At 44.1% G+C, this 18,842-nt stretch overlaps 1 long non-coding RNA gene across 2 annotated transcripts in view; it reads left to right on the plus strand.

Moving 5' to 3' along the window:
* Window positions 1–18,842, plus strand: part of LOC130267789 (uncharacterized) — a 43,098-nt gene that overhangs the window by 15,820 nt on the left and 8,436 nt on the right. For both annotated transcript variants that reach the window (XR_008843282.1, XR_008843283.1), the window contains exon 2: window positions 6,394–6,438. This is a non-coding gene — a long non-coding RNA (uncharacterized LOC130267789). The remainder of the gene's footprint in view (window positions 1–6,393; window positions 6,439–18,842) is intronic.

Below are 18,842 nucleotides of genomic sequence, written 5' to 3' on the forward strand. Positions count from 1 at the left end.
AAACTAACCATCTTTAATCCAGTAGCTAACCATGTCTCTAATCCAGTATCTAACCATGTCTCTAATCCAGCAGCTAACCATCTCTCTAATCCAGTAGCTAACCATCTCTCTAATCCAGAAGCTAACCATCTCTCTAATCCAGAAGCTAACCATCTCTCTAATCCAGTAGCTATCCATCTCTCTAATCCAGTATCTAACCATCTCTCTAATCCAGTAGCTAACCATCTCTCTAATCCAGTAGCTAACCATCTCTCTAATCCAGAAGCTAACCATCTCTCTAATCCAGTAGCTAACCACCTCTCTAATCCAGTATCTAACCACCTCTCTAATCCAGAAGCTAACCACCTCTCTAATCCAGAAGCTAACCATCTCTCTAATCCAGAAGCTAACCATCTCTCTAATCCAGTAGCTAACCATCTCTCTAATCCAGTAGCTAACCATCTCTCTAATCCAGTAGCTAACCATCTCTCTAATCCAGTAGCTAACCATCTCTCTAATCCAGTAGCTAACCATCTCTCTAATCCAGTAGCTAACCATCTCTCTAATCCAGTAGCTAACCATCTCTCTAATCCAGTAGCTAACCATCTCTCTAATCCAGCAGCTAACCATCTCTCTAATCCAGCAGCTAACCATCTCTCTAATCCAGCAGCTATCCATCTCTCTAATCCAGTAGCTAACCATCTCTCTACTCCAGTAGCTAACCATGTCTCTAATCCAGCATCTAACCATGTCTCTAATCCAGAAGCTAACCATCTCTCTAATCCAGTAGCTAACCATCTCTCTAATCCAGTAGCTAACCATCTCTCTAATCCAGTAGCTAACCATCTCTCTAATCCAGTAGCTAACCATCTCTCTAATCCAGTAGCTATCCATCTCTAATCCAGTAGCTATCCATCTCTCTAATCCAGAAGCTAACCATCTCTAATCCAGTAGCTAACCGTCTCTCTAATCCAGAAGCTAACCATCTCTCTAATCCAGAAGCTAACCATCTCTAAACAATCCGGAAGCTAACCCTCTCTAATCCAGAAGCTAACAATCTCTTAACAATTCAGACGCTATCTATCTTTAAACAATCCATGACTGGTAGTCACTATAGCTGATCCAGAGAAACTGCCTAATAGTCAGGAGAATAGAGAACAGCAGGATGGCTCTTGAGGACACTTCTAGGGACTTTTTGGGAGAAGGAACATCTACTGGAATCTACATAGAGATTAGTGGTAATAAGGAGGAATGAAGGATCATCTGACTGTATATGGGAAGCCAAGGAGTAGAGATCTACTGGCAGAAGAGAGGACTGACTAGTGTCACTATGATGTATTAAATACAGAGAAAGAAGTAACGGTGCACACCACTTGCGTTTAAAGAAGGAGGTTGTTTTATTAAAGCAATCCAAAATAAAGTAACGTTTCGGTCTAACAAGATCTTCCTCTGACTGAATTTCTGCGGAGGAGATAGTCAAGAAGCAGAGTTGCGGTCAATACCGTGTCAAAGGTAGATAGGTAGAAGGCGACTGTGGTCGCCGGGGAGAATATCAGGAGGAAAAATACATTGCGCAATGCCGGGGCAGCGGAGTAGCCCCTTAACTTCCCCAAGACCTTCAAAACCGTATTCTTCTCAAATAGATGTATTAAATACAGTAACCACAGATCTGGAATTAATGCTTCTCAGGTTGGGAATGATCCCAGCTGCCCCCTCCCTTCCAGAGTCCTGGGATCATTCTCTGAGGTCTTCTGCAATCATCTATTTGGTTATCTTGTCTAGGATGAAATCTTGGGGATTTCCCATGAAAGGATCTTTTAGGCCCCTTTCCCACTACCATTGTCACGAGGTAGTGTGACGGCCGTCGGGGCTGCTGGGGAGAATATCTCATCCAGCTCTATCCCAAAAGGTCCTCCATAAACTCATCCAGCTCTGCCCCAAAAGGTCTTCCATAAACTCATCCAGCTCTGCCCCAAAAGGTCCTCCATAAACTCATCCAGCTCTGCCCCAAAAGGTCCTCCATAAACTCATCCAGCTCTGCCCCAAAAGGTCCTCCATCAACTCATCCAGCTCTGCCCCAAAAGGTCCTCCATCAACTCATCCAGCTCTGCCCCAAAAGGTCCTCCATAAACTCATCCAGCTCTGCCCCAAAAGGTCCTCCATAAACTCATCCAGCTCTGCCCCAAAAGGTCCTCCATAGACTTGCATTGAGGGGGTGTGGTGTGAGATCATAAGGGGGTGTCGCCGTGATGTCACGACCGCGCCACCGACTTCAAGTCTGGGGCAGCGGAGTAACCCTTTAATGTCCCCAAGACCTTCAAAACTATCTTCATGCCTATGTGAGATGGCACAGCTGTCCTCAGCTAAACTGGGTCCCAGCCCCTTTAAGTACCCAAAAGGGGAAGAACCTAGTGTGATACCCAGTGAAGTTTTATGTTTATGCCAAGGAAGAGGAAGCCAAGAGTTAGTCAGAAAGAGAGGAGCTCCATGTTAGAGGATATTAGAGGTGTGAGGGAGCCAACAGCTTTAAAGACCCCCCATAAAGACCCCCCATAGACTTGCTCATCTCTCGGGGCATCTGCTGGTCCCTTGACTGAATTGCCTTTATGTGCAAAGGCAATGAACAAACTGATTTGGGAACTTCTTAAATTAGGCTCTTGCATAGATGTCAAAGACCGGCAGTCATTGCAATAGAATCACTGGCTCCCATCAGGAAGAGGAGTAATGCATTCTTTACAGGCCAAGTGATGTCTCTTCTCAAAACTTTTCTTGGATCCAGATCTTTGTGGAGAAACATAACCTGGTCAGATAATAATAATAATAATTTTATTTATATAGCGCCAACAGATTCCGCAGCGCTTTAGATCTAGAGATCTATAGAGAAACATGGCCTGGTCAGATGGATCCAGATCTCTGTGGAGAAACATGTCCTGGTCAGATGGATCCAGATCTCTATAGAGAAACATGGCCTGGTCAGATGGATCCAGATCTCCATAGAGAAACATGGCCTGGTCAGATGGATCCAGATCTCTATAGAGAAACATGGCCTGGTCAGATGGATCCAGATCTCCATAGAGAAAACATGGCCTGGTCAGATGGATCCAGATCTCTATAGAGAAACATGGCCTGGTCAGATGGATCCAGATCTCTATAGAGAAACAGAAACATGGCCTGGTCATATAGATCCAGATCTCTATAGAGAAACATGACCTGGTCAGATGGATCCAGATATCTATGCAGAAACATGGCCTGGTCAGATGTATCCAGATCTCTGTGGAGAAACATTATCTGGTCAGATGGATCCAGATCTCTATAGAGATACATGGCCTGGTCAGATGGATCCAGATCTCTATAGAGAAACATGGTCTGGTCAGATGGATCCAGATCTCTGTGGATAAACATGACCTGTCAGATGGATCCAGATCTCTATAGAGAAACATGATCTGGTCAGATGGATCCAGATCTCTATAGAGAAACATGGCCTGGTCAGATGGATCCAGATCTCTATAGAGAAACATGGCCTGGTCAGATGGATCCAGATCTCTATAGAGAAACATGGCCTGGTCAGATGGGTCCAGATCTCTATAGAGAAACATGGCCTGGTCATATGGATCCAGATCTCTATGGAAAAACATGACCTGGTCAGATGGATCCAGATCTCTATAGAGAAACATGGCCTGGTCAGATGGGTCCAGATCTCTATAGAGAAACATGACCTGGTCAGATGGATCCAGATCTCTACAGAGAAACATGGCCTGGTCAGAGGGATCCAGATCTATGAGAAGAAACATGGTCTGGTCAGATGGATCCAGATTTCAGTAGAGAAACATGGCCCAGTCAGATGGATCCAGATCTCTATAGAGAAACATGACCTGGTGAGAGGGATCCAGATCTATGAGAAGAAACATGTCCTGGGCAGATGGATCCAGATCTCTGTGGAGAAACATGACCTGGTCAGATGGATCCAGATCTCTATAGAGAAACATGGCTTGGTCAGATGGATCCATATCTCCATAGAGAAACATGGCCTGGTTAGATGGATCCAGATCTCTATAGAGAAACATGACCCGGTCAGATGGATCCAGATCTCCATAGAGAAACATGGCCTGGTCAGATGGATCCAGATCTCTGTGGAGAAACATGGCCTGGTCAGATGGATCCAGATCTCTGTGGAGAAACATGGCCTGGTCAGATGGATCCAGATCTCTGTAGAGAAACATGGCCTGGTCAGATGGATCCAGATCTATAGAGAAACATGTCCTGGTCAGATGGATCCAGATCACTTTAGAGAAACATGGCCTGGTCAGATGGATCCAGATCTCTATAGAGAAACATGTCCTGGTCAGATGGATCCAGATCTCTATAGAGAAACATGTCCTGGTTAGATGGATCCAGATCACTTTAGAGAAACATGGCCTGGTCAGATGGATCCAGATCTCCATAGAGAAACATGGCCTGGTTAGATGGATCCAGATCTCTATAGAGAAACATGTCCTGGTCAGATGGATCCAGATCTCTATAGAGAAACATGTCCTGGTCAGATGGATCCAGATCTCTATAGAGAAACATGGCCTTGTCAGATGGATCCAGATCTCTATAGAGAAACATGACCTGGTCAGATGGATCCAGATCTCTATAGAGAAACATGGCCTGGTCAGATGGATCCAGATCTCTATAGAGAAACATGGCCTGGTCAGATGGATCCAGATCTCTATAGAGAAACATGGCCTGGTCAGATGGATCCAGATCTCTATAGAGAAACATGACCTGGTCAGATGTATCCAGATCTCTATAGAGAAACATGGCCTGGTCAGATGGATCCAGATCTCTATAGAGAAACATGGCCTGGTCAGATGGGTCCAGATCTCTATAGAGAAACATGACCTGGTCAGATGGATCCAGATCTCTATAGAGAAACATGTCCTGGTCAGATGGATCCAGATCTCTATAGAGAAACATGTCCTGGTCAGATGGATCCAGATCTCTATAGAGAAACATGACCTGGTCAGATGGATCCAGATCTCTATAGAGAAACATGTCCTGGTCAGATGGATCCAGATCTCTGTAGTACCATGCTTATAGTTCGGTACAAGCAGTGTGAACAGTTAAGGCTTGGGGATGAGATGTAATGGTGGATGAATGTTTTCTTGGTGCACCCTGGTTCCTCTGATACCTGTGGATGGAAATTTGGACAGTAGGGATTATATAAGTGTTGTGTCCACCAAGTTTATCCCTCAATGGCCGCTGTTTCCCCTATGGCAGGAGGAGACTGTTAGCAGGACAAGGCAACATCCACAATACTCGTATATTCATGGAAAGGTTCCGGGAACATGGCAAGGAGTTTTCCTTGGTCCTTCAGCGCCCTCAGATCCTAATCCTATAGACATCTCTGTGAGGAGGTGGAACGGTCTGTTCAGAGCATATAAGGACCACCATCTAATGTGCGACAAGAACTGCGAGAAGCCATCCTGTCCTCATGAGACGATATTAATTCCTTAAAAAATTGCCCCTACTATTTAGTTCTTGTGTCCTGGTCTTTATTATATGAATTTTTTCCCCCTCTTGTTGTTTCGCCATATCTATTAAGCAGATATAGTGTTATCTAGTTGTCTTTTCCAGTATTGCCCACCAGGTGGTGCTATTGTAGAACATTTGAGAATTTTTATTAAAAACAGTAGTGGATTTAAGATTTGTTTTTTACTTTCTTCCTATGTTGCAGGTCTGTGTTTGTGTGTGTGCAATGCTTCCTTTGCGTGTTTATTTAGCTTTTTTTTTGTTCTACTAGTCAAATATTTTTTTTTGACTATATTATAATTTACGTATAATTAAAAAAATCGCAATTTTACTCTTCAAAGCATGAAAATAAACCGCAACTGCAGACAACCCTCAGTGGTGCTCTAGAAACCTGCTTTATGACGTGAGACATGGTGTTGTGATTATGTTAGTTTTGGTGGACTTACACATTATTTATCACACATCGTGAGATTATATGATAAACTATGCGCATCTCTCCAAAAAACCTGCAGCAAAAGTGACTTGAAAAATGACATAAAAAGCGACTTCAGTGATAAATCTCCGCCAGTGATTTTATCTAGTTGTCTTTTCTAATAGTGTCCACCAGATGGAGCTATTGTAGAACATTTTATAGGCATTCTGTTATAAGCAGTGATTTTATCCAGTCATCTATTCCAGTATTGTCCACTAGATGGAGCTATTGTAGCACAATTAATAATCCTTCTGAACATAGAATACATTGGCTGTTTTACAGGATTTGCTCTGTTCCTCTATTGCTTTATCTTATCATGTATTTGTTTTTATTATATTATTTTCACTACTATTATATATATATATATATATATATATATATATATATATATATATTTTTTTTTTTTTTATTTACTTTCTCTTCCTCAGCTTCTGTAACAAAGGCCGGTAGGGCGAAACATCCTCAGCCCCCAGGTATCTACGATGTATCTAAAATGTTTTTCATTTTTAATACGTTTTCTAAGCATCTATTTGTGTTTGTGCTGAAATGTTGTAATGACCCAACCTTATAGCGCTTCCATTTACAATCTCACCCTGTAACTTTCTTAATCCCAGTCTTGTACGTGTCACTTTAAAGGATACTCCGCCACTAGAAATCTTAGCCCCTATTCAAAGGACAGGGGATAAGATGTCTGATCGCAGGGGTCCCGCCGCTGGGGACCCCTGTGATCTTGGCTGGGGCACCCCAGTCATCTGAACTTCGCTCCATGTTGGATGAGTGGTGATGCAGGGAGGAGGCTCATGGCACCACGGCTATTCCCCGCTCATGACGTCACTGGCATGCCCCGTCAATACAAGTCTATGGGAGGGGGCGTCATGCCCCCTCCCATAGACTTGCATTGAGGGCGCGTCCATGACGTCACGAGCCTCCATCGCTGAACCCGACACTCTAAACCAGGGGTCTCAAACTCCAGGCCCGTGGGCCATTTGCGGCCCGCTGAACGAAAGTTTGTGGCCCGCGCCAGGTATGTAGTGAAAAAAACTGTGTCTTGAAGCAGTTCTGTGTCCTGAGCAGAGCAGAGCAGAGACTGCACCCCCCCCCCCCTCATCAACCAATCACAGTGTCTCAGCACAGTGACTCATCACTTTCCTCAGCTATTCGGGACACCGAACGCTTAAAGACACAGTTTTCTTCACTACTCCGGAGAGGAGAAGTGCAGTGCAGGACAGGTAAGGTTGTCTGTGTGTGTGTGTCTGTCTATGTGTGTGTGCATTTGTGGGTGTCTCTGTCTGCTTGTGTGGGTGTGTGCATGTGTGGGTGTCTGTGTGTGGGTGTGTGCATGTGTGGGTGTCTGTCTGTCTGTGTGTGCATGTGTGGGTGTCTGTCTGTCTATGTGTGTGTGCATGTGTGTGTGTGTGTCTGTCTATGTGTGTGTGCATGTGTGGGTGTCTGTATGCTTGTGTGTGTCTGTTTGTGTGTGTACATGTGTGGGTGTCTGCGTGTGTGTGTGCATGTGTGTGTGTGTACATGTGTGGGTGTCTGCGTGTGTGTGTGCATGTGTGTGTGTCTGTCTATGTGTGTGTGTCTGTCTATGTGTGTGTGCATGTGTGTCTGTCTATGTGTGTGTGCATATGTGTGTGTGTGTCTGTTTGCATGTGTGTGTCTGTCTGTCTATGTGTGTGTGCATGTGTGTCTGTCTATGTGTGTGTGTGCATATGTGTGTGTGTGTGTGTGTGTGTGTCTGTTTGCATGTGTGTGTCTGTCTGTCTATGTGTGTGTGCATGTGTGGGTGTCTGTGTGTGGGTGTCTGTGTGTGAGTCGGGGGGAGGGGTTAATCGACAATGCTACCTAATGTGGGGAACCTGCTTCTACCTAATGTGGGGAACCTGCTTCTACCTAATGCGGGGAACCTGCTGCCTACCGAATGCGGGGAACCTGCTGCCTACCGAATGCGGGGAACCTGCTGCCTACCGAATGCGGGGATCCTGCTGCCTACCGAATGCGGGGAACCTGCTGCCTACCGAATGCGGGGAACCTGCTGCCTACCGAATGCGGGGAACCTGCTGCCTACCGAATGCGGGGAACCTGCTGCCTACCGAATGCGGGGAACCTGCTGCCTACCGAATGCGGGGAACCTGCTGCCTACCGAATGCGGGGAGCCTGCTGCCTACCGAATGCGGGGAGCCTGCTGCCTACCTAATGTGGGGAACCTGCTGCCTACCTAATGTGGGGAACCTGCTGCCTACCTAATGTGGGGAAACTGCTGCCTACCTAATGTGGGGAACCTGCTGCCTACCTAATGTGGGGAACCTGCTGCCTACCTAATGTGGGGAACCTGCTACTACCTAATGTGGGGAAACTGCTGCCTACCTAATGTGGGGAACCTGCTGCCTACCTAATGTGGGGAATCTGCTACTACGGTACCTAATTTGGGGAACATGCTGCCTACCTAATGTGGAGAACCCCCAGAAGTAGCACCCCCATCATCCGTCAGCTCATGCTTTTACCACACGGGGTAGGGGGAATGGGGGGTTGCTGGTGGATGATGGGGGTGCTACTGCTGGGGGAGGGTGTTGCTTGTGGATGATGAGGGGCGTATGATGAGGGCATTATATGTAATGGGCACATGGGGCTCAGCCTCACCCAGCTGCTACCTCCAGTGGCCCCCGGTTAATTTGAGTTTGAGACCCCTGCTCTAAATGAACACCGGGTGCAGCAGGGAGATCGCATGGGACAGACATCTTATCCCCCATCTTATCCCCCTGTTTCCAAAATGTAGGAATGTTGAATGTAGGAATTATTATTATTAAATTTTTTTAAATAAATGTTATTGCTTTGTTATAAGGCTTATATATATATAGCAGTTTTTTTTTAAATTTTCAAACCTATTGGGGAACATTCAAATCTGAAATGGCTTTGAGGGATGTTATACCTGAAATAAATGTCCTGCTTAATCAGTAAATAATAATTAACTAAATTAGCTTTTTAAAACTTTATTTTTCCTACTAATGGAACAAGCTTCATAGCAAGGTTTAACATTGGAGCGCTCCTTTAATAAATGAAAGAAATTGAGAAAAGACACAAAGTATACATAAAATATAATCTGCCTTTTAATCTTTAAGTATTCAGAACAGCATTTCAAAACATTGTTAACCCTTCAGATGTTTTAAAGGAATTTTAAAATTGGAGATAAAATTTGAAAATGTCATTTTTGAACATTTTTATTAAAATTTATTACAAAATTAGCTATTTATTCTCCTAATTCACCTTATTTTTTTTTTTTTATTTAACAAATAAATAAATATCCCATATGTGTCCCTAGCTGTCAACTTGACTCACACAGGCGGGAATTTTGGGCTTTACTTTTATTTACTTTTTTATTTCATAGGATTTTTTTTTTTTTCCACCATTTTTGGTCTGCAGGGGCCCTAAGTTGCCAAAACATAAGAAACAACCCAGATAACCCAATTTTAAAAAGCTACACCCCTCAAGCAATTTATCTCAGGGTGCAGGGACTATTGTCTCAAAGAATGTATTAACATTGGAGATTAAAAATGAAAAGTAATTTTTTTTTCTTGTAATGTCATTTTAGACTAAAATGTTTAATTTTCAAAACAATTACAGAAGTAAAAGTTCTACAAATTATCCTATGCAATTTATCTCCCGTTCAGTGTTACACCCTATGTTTTTGGGCACAGGGCAGGGCTCAGAGATGGGGCACCATGTGGATTGTGCAGTGCAGATTTTTCTGGCATGTTTTTTGGGCACCATGTTTTATATGCAGGACCCCCTGTGAGGCCAATACAGTAGAAGTCCTCAGAGAAGTGACCACTTTTTTAGAAACTACACCCTTCAAGGTATTTATGTAGGGGTGTCATGAGCATTGTGCCCCCCACAGACATATTCCAGAAATTCCAGTAATTTTCAGATATTTTGCTGCCCAATGTATTGTCCCCAGTTTGTGCCCCCCGGAGACTCACTTCTTATAGATGATAATTATCTAATTGTTAAGGGTTCAACCTTTGGGACCCCGCTGATCATGAGAACTGGAGTCCCTCGATTGGGGATGAGGTTGAGCACATGAGCAGCCTCTGTATAGTACTGCTGAACGCTATCCTATAGTGAGTGAAGCTGCTGCACGCATGCTCAACCCCCCCCCCCCCCCCCCACTAGTCACCCAGTTCTGGTGATCATTAGGATCAAATAATATCCACCTAACCTTAGGTTTGGGAGCACAGAGGATCAGTAAAGTATTCTAAGGATCAGCGATACATTATAATTTGGAATAACCCCTTCAATGCATAAGAGATGTAGAACTTTGTCCCTCCTCAGATCCACTGGGACTGTCACCATGTAGAAGAACAACGTACGTTCCAGACACAAGATCAGACAATTTGCTGTCACTTTATATATATGTAGCCGGATTCATGTCTAAGACTGAACTGTCCCGGAATATTAACCCTTTTATCAACATCAAGCGCGATTTGTACCGTCTCATGCAAGTATCCAAAGACGGCCAGTGGCTTCTGCCCAGACGTGAATCTTTTTGAACATATTATCTTCTTCGGCTCCCCCTGATCTCATATTCCATCACATTCCACTTTAAAGAAGGCCCCCCCCCAGGTAGCCATCATATTTCTTCACTTTTCCTTCATGTGTTGTGCACAGTTTGTTGGGGCGAGTCACCCAATTCACTACAAGTAGATCCCCTTCGTCCAGGGCTCCATATGGCACCTCAGGGTGGATTATGGCATTGAGCTTATCGTAACAGATCACAGGATATCGACCACGTTTAACAGGTGGAAAAACCCTTTTAATGAAATTTACAATGATCGGCTTCTTCTTTGTCTCTTCTTTCTTTGTTTGTTTCCCTTGGGTCTCACTGTAGGGAATTGTGATCTGTTGAAGGAACTGGCCCTATAACCGAGGTAAGAAGAGGATATCATTCATTACTACAACTACATCCCTTTAGACTAACAGGTGCAATAGGGCTTCCCCATGGAGACATTACTAGTTGTAGCAGACAGTACTAATGCAGAGTGCACAATGAGAATAGATAGGAGTCGGCTGAACCCGTCAGTTTTGGTAGATACAAAATTGGATATGCATGGTGGCCAATGACTCTCCCGGCAGAGGGAAGAATGACTCTTATAGAAGAGGGAAGAATGACTCTCCCGGCAGAGGGAAGAATGACTCTTATAGAAGAGGGAAGAATGACTCTCCCAGCAGAGGGAAGAATGATTCTCCCAGCAGAGGGAAGAATGATTCTCCCGGTAGAGGGAAGAATGATTCTCCCGGCAGAGGGAAGAATGACTCTTATAGAAGAGGGAAGAATGACTCTCCCAGCAGAGGAAAGTATGATTCTCCCAGCAGAGGGAAGAATTATTCTCCCAGCAGAGTGAAGAATGATTCTTATAGAAGAGGGAAGAATGACTCTCCCAGCAGAGGGAAGAATGACTGACTCTCTCAGCAGAGGGAAGAATGACTGACTCTCTCAGCAGAGGGAAGAATGACTGACTCTCCCAGCAGAGGGAAGAATGACTCTCCCAGCAGAGGGAAGAATGATTCTTATAGAAGAGGGAAGAATGACTCTCCCAGCAGAGGGAAGAATGACTGACTCTCTCAGCAGAGGGAAGAATGACTGACTCTCCCAGCAGAGGGAAGAATGACTGACTCTCCCAGAAGAGGGAAGAATGACTCTCCCAGCAGAGGGAAGAATGATTCTCCCGGTAGAGGGAAGAATGATTCTCCCGGCAGAGGGAAGAATGACTCTTATAGAAGAGGGAAGAATGATTCTCCCAGCAGAGGGAAGAATGACTTTCCCAGCAGAGGGAAGAATGACTGACTCTCTCAGCATAGGGAAGAATGACTGACTCTCCCAGCAGAGGGAAGAATGACTCTCCCAGCAGAGGGAAGAATGATTCTTATAGAAGAGGGAAGAATGACTCTCCCAGCAGAGGGAAGAATGACTGACTCTCTCAGCAGAGGGAAGAATGACTGACTCTCCCAGAAGAGGGAAGAATGATTCTCCCAGCAGAGGGAAGAATGGCTCTCCCAGCAGAGGGAAGAATGGCTCTCCCAGCAGAGGGAAGAATGATTCTCCCAGCAGAGGGAAGAATGATTCTCCCAGCAGAGGGAAGAATGGCTCTCCCAGCAGAGGGAAGAATGACTCTCCCAGCAGAGGGAGAATGATTCTCCCAGCAGAGGGAAGAATGGCTCTCCCAGCAGAGGGAAGAATGGCTCTCCCAGCAGAGGGAAGAATGATTCTTATAGAAGAGGGAAGAATGACTCTCCCAGCAGAGGGAAGAATGATTCTTATAGAAGAGGGAAGAATGACTCTCCCAGCAGAGGGAAGAATGATTCTTATAGAAGAGGGAAGAATGACTCTCCCAGCAGAGGGAAGAATGATTCTTATAGAAGAGGGAAGAATGACTCTCCCAGCAGAGGGAAGAATGATTCTTATAGAAGAGGGAAGAATGACTCTCTCAGCAGAGGGAAGAATGACTGACTCTCCCAGCAGAGGGAAGAATGACTCTCCCAGCAGAGGGAAGAATGACTCTCCCAGCAGAGGGAAGAATGATTCTACCAGAAGAGGGAAGAAAGACTCTCCCAGCAGAGGGAAGAAAGACTCTCCCAGCAGAGGGAAGAAAGACTCTCCCAGCAGAGGGAAAAATAACTCTCACAATAGAGGCTCTAGGGTTATTTCTGAGTAGGAACATTTTGTGTGAAGGTTCGTACCCAGTCTGTGGATTCTTCAGAGCTGCTGAATGCTTCTGAGTGTGAACTCTCCGTATCGCTGTCACTTCTCTCGCTCTCCTATAAGAAATTTCATAGAAATTATGGAAACTAAGTACATTATACATTTTTTCCATCCCTACATATATCAATCCTACAAACAACATACAGGATTATTAATACTCACAGAGAAATCTAGAGCCATATCAGGGAGATCTATATCAGGGAGACCGGCCATATGGTAATATGAGACAATACAATTACCGGGATGGTTGTCGGCGATCTATGGAAATCGGAGATATGTAAGGACAAAAACGAACAGATCTATAACAAGGTCAGGAAACATTTCATAAAGGAGGATTCCATCAAATACATTTATCACCACATTATTATTCACCAATCTACCGGAAATGAGTGTCAATCCCAATACAGTCAGAATAGAGCAACATTGTACATGCCTGACCGCTGCTCCCTTCAGACTCCTCATCATCGTAAGGATGTGGGGTGTGGTCCTGAAAACCCCTTTCTAGAGATTGTGGAAGTTCCAGACATCAAGCCATTTAATTGGATAAAAATATATTTCGTCTAGTGGTGACTCTAGGTATAACGTAGTAAGCCTCCCCTAGTGATTGCTGCAGATATAATGTAGTAAGCTTCCCCCTAGTGATGGTTGCAGATATAATGCAGTAAGCTTCCCCTAGTGATGGCTGCAGATATAATGCAGTAAGCTTCCCCTAGTTATGGTTGCAGATATAATGCAGTAAGCTTCCCCTAGTAAAGGCTGCAGATATAATGCAGTAAGCTTCCCCTAGTAAAGGCTGCAGATATAATGTAGTAAGCTTCCCCTAGTGATGGCTACAGATATAATGCAGTAAGCTTCCCCTAGTGATGGCTGCAGATATAATGCAGTAAGCTTCCCCTAGTGATGGCTGCAGATATAATGCAGTAAGCTTCCCCTAGTGATGGCTGCAGATATAATGCAGTAAGCTTCCCCTAGTTATGGTTGCAGATATAATGTAGTAAGCTTCCCCTAGTGATGGTTGCAGATATAATGCAGTAAGCTTCCCCTAGTGATGGCTGCAGATATAATGCAGTAAGCTTTCCCTAGTTATGGTTGCAGATATAATGCAGTAAGCTTCCCCTAGTAAAGGCTGCAGATATAATGCAGTAAGATTCCCCTAGTGATGGCTACAGATATAATGCAGTAAGCTTCCCCTAGTGATGGCTGCAGATATAATGCAGTAAGCTTCCCCTAGTGATGGCTGCAGATATAATGCAGTAAGCTTCCCCTAGTGATGGTTGCAGATATAATGCAGTAAGCTTCCCCTAGTAAAGGCTGCAGATATAATGCAGTAAGATTCCCCTAGTGATGGCTACAGATATAATGCAGTAAGCTTCCCCTAGTGATGGCTGCAGATATAATGCAGTAAGCTTCCCCTAGTAATGGCTGCAGATATAATGCAGTAAGCTTCCCCTAGTGATGGCTGTAGGTAAGTCAAAATAGATCTTATCTGCAGTCATGTATTCCTCTGGTATTACCTGTTAGATCTCCGATGGTGTCCAACACAAGTCTCTATACAGTGAGGTCTCCTCCATGTCTCTCTACAGTGAGGTCTCCTCCGTGTCTCTAATACAGTAAAGTCTCCTCCATGTCTCTATACAGTGAGTTCTCCTCCATGTCTCTATACAGTGAGGTCTCCTCCATCTCTCTATACAGTGAGGTCTCCTCCGTGTCTCTATACAGTGAGATCTCCTCCGTGTCTCTATACAGTGAGGTCTCCTCCATGTCTCTATACAGTGAGGTCTCCTCCATGTCTCTATACAGTGAGGTCTCCTCCATGTCTCTATACAGTGAGTTCTCCTCCATGTCTCTATACAGTGAGGTCTCCTCCATCTCTCTATACAGTGAGGTCTCCTCCGTGTCTCTATACAGTGAGATCTCCTCCGTGTCTCTATACAGTGAGGTCTCCTCCGTGTCTCTATACAGTGAGGTCTCCTCCATGTCTCTATACAGTGAGGTCTCCTCCATGTCTCTATACAGTGAGGTCTCCTCCGTGTCTCTATACAATGAGGTTTCCTCTGTGTCTCTATACAGTGAGTTCTCCTCCGTGTCTCTATACGGTGAGGTCTCCTCCGTGTCTCTATACGGTGAGGTCTCCTCTGTGTCTCTATACGGTGAGGTCTCCTCCTTGTCTCTATACGGTGAGGTCTCCCCCGTGTCTCTATACGATGACGTCTCCTCCCTGTCTCTTTACACTCCTATCATTTCCATTCACAGTTATCTCTATAATTCACAGCCACATGTACCTCTATAATTCCCATCCACAGGTACCTCTATAATTCCCATTCACAGGTACCCCTATAATTCCCATCCACAGGTACCACTATAATTCCCATCCACAGGTACCCCTATAATTCCCATACACAGGTACCCCTATAATTCCCATCCACAGATACCTCTATAATTCCCATCCGCAGGTACCTCTATAATTCCCATCCCCAGGTACCCCTATAATTCCCATCCACATGTACCCCTATAAGTCCCATCCACAGGTACCTCTATAATTCCCATCCACATTGCCCCCCTTAATTCCCAGACACAAATCCCTCCATAGTTTCCAGCCATTATTCCCCATATAATTTCCAGCTAGAGTTTCCCCATAATCCTCCAGACATCACACACATGCCCCTCTGTATTACATAACATTATATATATGGCCAATATGGAGATGTGTATTGTCCTGTTCCTGCTGTATGTCATCTATAGAAACAACAGCTCTAGATAAGATGGCGCCCCATAAAGGAGAAGATAGTAATGACCCCAGACTAGTGATACGTCCCCGGGATCAGCAGTCATGTATTCCTCTATTCCTCTTACCTGTTAGAGTTTCTCCTGGGGTCCCACGTCTTTATACAGAGGAGACAAGTCCCTATACAGAGAGGTCACCACCGCGTCTCTTTATCCTCTATGTGATACGGAATCTTTGGTTTTATACCAGAAGCGGCTCCTGAGTGATTGATCTGATGGCGTCAGGAGAATTCCCCATAAGTTGTGACTAGAGGTGAGTGCGGTGCGTGAGTCATAAAAGGAAAACCTGTTTGTACACAAATCCTAAAAACTTATTTAATGTTACTATGAGATATGATATTGGCTTAGTGTGCGCCTCCTTACTAAGTGTTGTGTTTAGGTGATTCTGGCACACTTACTGCAAACAGGTGAAAATTCTAATTCTGTAAAGGAAAATGTCATGAACGGGGGCACACCATCACTGCAGCTTCCAGGACTTGCTGCAGAGATCCTTGTGTCTGGTCCACTTGAAAACGGGAAACCAGGAACACAGAACGGAAAGTGGCACCAGAGCACGTGGGTAGGCTGGTAATTCTGTCATGAACAGGGCAGGGAAAAATCAACAAAACAAACGGAACTGTACAAAGTCGGGGAAGAATTCAGGAACAAAATGGAACCAACAAACGTGTAAATGCAAACAAGGCATACTAACATAAAACAGGTCAGGAAATCAAGGGCACTGCTCTCACTGGACTCAGAACAATGAACCCAATAGACACCCAACTCCAAACATGGATGGACATCAATATCAAAGCCAAATAGACTCCTAGCTAGCGGGCACTCTTCACTGAGTGATCAAGATACTGGCCTAGGAGGAAACAGAAATACTAAATACAAGCAAACATGAGTACATACACAAGACTCACTCACTCCTAGATAGACAAATTGGCCCAAGGCTCAGAACAAGATTCTATCCTAGGAGTAGCCGGAATGAACAAGGTAAAAACAGGACTGATAAAACGCACAGTGTGAAAACGGACTAAGATATATCAAGGTAAAAGCAAAATGATCATACACAATACTAAAACCAGAAAATCTACTAAAACAAGGCAAGCTAAAATCTATATGTCATGACCTACAGAAAGGAGAGGGAGAGTGAGCCCTAAGCTGTCCATAGAAAACTTTCCCTGCCTACTTGCTCACCTGCCTTAAACGGTGGATTGACAACCTGGAGCCAGTCTCACCTTGTGCTAAAGTGCAATGGGCATAAAGGTACACAAATAATACTGTACATAGTCGAGGACATGTCAGAAACATAACGGGAAAACAACCAGATAAACCAGAAAGGATATAAATATACAAACCGGGCAGGATATAGCGTACTAACATACAGTTCAGAAACTGGAATCAAGATAAACGGCAAATATGATTAAATAAACAAAACTATACATAGAATCAGTATACAGCAGAAACCAGAAGATGCAATGGATGAACAGATTAACTGAATATAAAACAGTAAACAGGTCAGGAAACATAGAACACTATTAACACTGGACAATAAACAAAGAACATAAACAGATACTAGGACATAGATCAGTGGTAAAGTACAGAGGACACTAAGGACCAATGGTAATGTACAGAGGACACTCTAGATCATTAATATTGTACACTAGTGCATGAACTAGAAATACAAAAGATCAGAATCATGAACTCTATAAAAACTGATACAAAAAAATCCAAACTCCATAACATGGAGGAATACAGGAACTACAAAACCAAACTCCAGAACATGGAGGAATATGGATCAGGATAACAAACATGAATATTACAAAACCAAACTCCATAACATGGAGGAATACGGATCAGGACTCTAAACAAGAATACTAAATACTGTGCACAGGTACAAGCAAGACTCACAGTGTGAACACAGACTAAGGTAACAAGGCTATATAAGAACTGACATGCATAATCATAAAAACTGACAGATGTACTAAAAGACTAAAATCTATCATAAACAGGCATCAACCATGGCTCCCCTCACAAGCCGAGCCCGCGTCATAGACTGGTGGTTCCGGCAGCTATCAGCCGCCAGGACCCGTTTCTAGGGCCGGACATCACCGATCCCAGAGATGCCCGCATTAAAGGGGTTCTCCGGTGCTTAGACATCTTATCCCCTATCCAAAGGATAGGGGATAAGATGCCTGACCGCGGGGGTTCCGCCGCTGTGGACCACCGTGATCTTGCACGCCGCACACCGTTTAGGCTTGCATTGAGGGGTGGAGCGTGACGTCACACGGAGGCGGAGGCGTGACGTCACACGCCTTCGGCCCTGTGGTCGCTGGTAATCAGACCAGGAGCGAACACGCTCCGGGGACTGATTATAAACGGGGTGCGGCGTGCAAGATCACGGGGGTCCCCAGTGGCGGATAAGATGTCTAAGCACTGGAGAACCCCTTTTAACACTTTAGACGTGGCGATCAAACTTGATCGCTGCGTCTAAACTGAAATTAAAATGATGCCAGCAGCTCAGTAGTGCTGTACGGGACCACTGTGGTGAGATCGCGGCATCCCGAACAGCAGAGAGGACAGGGGAGGGTCCCTACCTTCCTCCGTCCCTGTCCGATCTGGGCTCTGCTGCCCCATGCCTGGTATCCAGACTGGAGCAGTAGAGCGCAGATAAGAAGATTGCATGCTATAGTCCCCTATGGGGCTATACAAATGTTTAAAAAAAAGAGTTAATAAATGTGATTTAACCCCTTCTCTAATAAAGGTTTTCCCCTTTTCCCATTTAAAAAAAAAAACATGTAAATAAAAGTAAATAAAAACATGTGGTATCGCCGCGTGGGTAAATGTCCGTAATATAAAAATATTGTTAATTAAACTGCGCTGTCAATAGCGTACGCGCAAAAAAATTCCAAAGTCCAAAATAGCTTATTTTTGGTCACTTTTTATACCATTAAAAAATGAATAAAAAGCAATCAAATAAAAAGCAATCAAAACAAAAATGGTACCGATAAAAACTTCAGATCACGGCGCAAAAAATGAGTCCTCATACTGCCCTGTATACAGAAGAATAAAAAGGTTATAGGGGTCAGAATATGACAATTTTAAACTTATAAATTTTTGTAGTTTACCAGAAGTAAAACAAAATCAAACCTATATAAGTAGAGTATCATTTTAATTGTATGGACCTAAAGAATAAATATAAGGTATCAATTTTACCGAAAAGTGCACTGCGTAGGATCGGAAGCCCCCAAAAGTTACAAAATAGCTTTTTTTTTTTCCAATTTTGCCCCACAAATATTTTTTTTTCCGGTTTCTCCATAAAATGGGTGGTAAAATGACTGGTGACAT

This window comes from Hyla sarda, chromosome 4, assembly GCF_029499605.1.
Source record: "Hyla sarda isolate aHylSar1 chromosome 4, aHylSar1.hap1, whole genome shotgun sequence".
Classification (NCBI taxonomy): domain Eukaryota; kingdom Metazoa; phylum Chordata; class Amphibia; order Anura; family Hylidae; genus Hyla; species Hyla sarda.